Genomic DNA, 2539 nt, shown 5'->3' on the forward strand with positions numbered 1-2539 from the left:
TTGTTCATATGCCCGAGGATGATCTACTTGATCCACCTGCCCCTAAATATATTTATCCTATTCTCTCCAAATCTACAGTTACCCCTCCCCCTAATGCCCCTCTTTCCCCAGATGAGGAATCAGAGCTAGAGGGTGAGGCTGCAAGGTATCATAACCCTGACTGGCTGCCTCCTATGGTCCCCATAGCAGACCCTCCACCATATCTTCACAAGCCTAAGCCACATCAGTTCTGTGCCCCTGTAGCCCTCGATTGGGATTTAGAAACAGTCACTCGACAAGCGACCTGCCAACTTTCCCAGGAAGCCCAATCACTAAAAATTCTCCTCTCAGTTACAAAAGAAAAGGCCACCTTACTTAAACAACTCCATGACTTGGACATAGAGATCTCACCAGATGCTTAATCAAGGCTTCTGCCCAGGACAAGGATTGGGTAAACATTCACAGGGAACACAAGAGCCAATCCCTATTACTATAAAGACTGATCGTGCTGGAATGGGCTATGAAAATTTATCCTAATGTCTGTTGACATGCCTGTACCCCATGCAGATAAAATATCATGGAAAATGCTGTGCGGCCCAGGCATGCCCAATGTGGGTGCAGCCCCGACCCTGGGAGCGCCGGGGCAATGCAGGCGGCCAATGTGGAGCTGCCAAGTTGGGCCATGGGGGTTGAGTTGCGGCCCAGTGGGGCTGCGGGGTCTTTCATGATGAGAACTTTGGGGGTACTTCCCTCTCTGAGTAATTGATAGTCTTGGTGGTTAGGAGATGGTGGACAGTGTAAAACCTTTCTCCAGGACCTTGGCAGGGGAATCAAAGACTCCATCTGGGGCATTTGCACCATCTCAAAGCTAGATGCCTGAATCCATCAAAAGGGAGAAGAGCAGCATCGAAGAAGGGCAAGTAGTATCCTGGCACAGAGGATTTCCCAGAGCATAGGTTGAAAAAAGAGAGTGAGCCACGCATTGTTAGTCAAAATTTCCAGTATAGTATTTGGAATGGTGGAGTATTCTGGTTCCGTCTCCTCTTCTTTTACCGAGTGTTTATTCCTATGCTTCAGTCAGTAACAGCCCGGATCATTGGTGACCCATCGCTCCATGGAGATGTCTGGTCATGGCTGGAATTCTTTCTCACCTCCATTTTCAGTGCTCTTTAGGTGCTCCCCCTGTTTGTGCTTAGCAAAGTTGTTGCTCTTCAATCTTCTGCTACAGGCTCTTTTCCTTATCCAGGGGATGTTTGTAAGTCTCTTCCCCATCCGTCTCATTGGCCAGCTGGTTAGTCTGCTGCATATGTCACTTCTTTACTCCCTGTACTGCTTTGAGTATCGTTGGTTCAATAAAGGAATTGAAATTCACCAGCAATTGTCAAACATAGAAAGGAATTGGCCTTATTACTTTGGATTTGGCTTGCTCTTGGTGTTCCTCACAGAAATGCAGTTCTCCTACAACATCAGTGGCTGCCTCCTCTCTATCATGTTTCCTTTATTCATCATCAGCGCCAATAAAGCAAAGACTCCTGGGAAAGCATACCTTTTCCAGCTGCGCCTTTTCTCCTTGGTGGTCTTCTTAAGCAACAGACTATTCCACAAGACAGTCTACCTGCAGTCAGCCCTAAGCAGCTGAACCTCCAGAGAGAAGCTCCCCTCACAGCATCCATCTCCTGCCAAACTGAAGGTTGCTGCAGGCCGCTGAGTATCCTGCTGTCCAAAGGAGATGGTGGGATTGGATGGAGGCTGTGGCAGCTCTTTTTCCTGTTCTCCTTCCCTACCAGGGAAGGTGGGACCCACTGCCAAGGGCCTCTGCATATCCCCTTCTCTTTGAGGAATTAGAATCTTTGTCTCTGGTGCACATAAGGCAGGATCGTCCTGACACCAGTATGTGGAGTTTTACCACCACCGTGAGTCTGAAAAGACCACAGGTTTTCCAGCTTTTTTTCTAGCATTTACCAGCCCCCGTGCCTGGGAAGATTTGAATACTTGGTTTTTCTCCCTGTGCCATTAACCTTCTACTTCTCTTTGTTGCCTTCCAGCACCCTTAGATGAATGGGTTTTGTAATCCTAACTGTTGTATTTTGTGAATTTGTTGTTATTGTTTTTCTGTGAAGCACATATATTGGGTGTGGGAGGTGAAGGAGTATCTCAGTTACTCCTGCTGACTCCCTTACTAGCCATCACTGTCTTGTTTCTTGCAACTAAGGTTAGGTTTTGGTCTCTTGCTCTATTGCAAAAAGAAAAACAGAGAGACAGAGAGAGAGAGAGAGAGAGGGCGAGCCTGAAGAGATGGGACAGGACAGACCTCACACCCAGATTGGCTGAATGCTGAGGAATAATTTTCTTTCTTCCCCTTGAACGGGAAAAAGCTTTTTGTCACTGGTACACTTAAAATTCCCCAGCTAGGGGAGATACCAATTCTGGACAAGTGCCACTGGAATACAGAATGCTTGGAGAATCTTAATTTTTCCACTCTGGAAGATGGAAATTTATGGTTGGCCACTGCTGGGTCTGATTGGTATTTCAAAGGAATATTGGGTATTGCAAATAGGAA

At 46.9% G+C, this 2539-nt stretch overlaps 1 pseudogene; it reads left to right on the plus strand.

Moving 5' to 3' along the window:
• The first annotated feature begins 556 nt into the window (after positions 1 to 556).
• LOC123463968 lies at positions 557 to 1610 on the plus strand (annotated as a pseudogene).
• The last annotated feature ends 929 nt before the right edge of the window (positions 1611 to 2539 follow it).

This window comes from Jaculus jaculus, chromosome 10 (assembly GCF_020740685.1).
Source record: "Jaculus jaculus isolate mJacJac1 chromosome 10, mJacJac1.mat.Y.cur, whole genome shotgun sequence".
Taxonomy (NCBI): Eukaryota; Metazoa; Chordata; class Mammalia; order Rodentia; family Dipodidae; genus Jaculus; species Jaculus jaculus.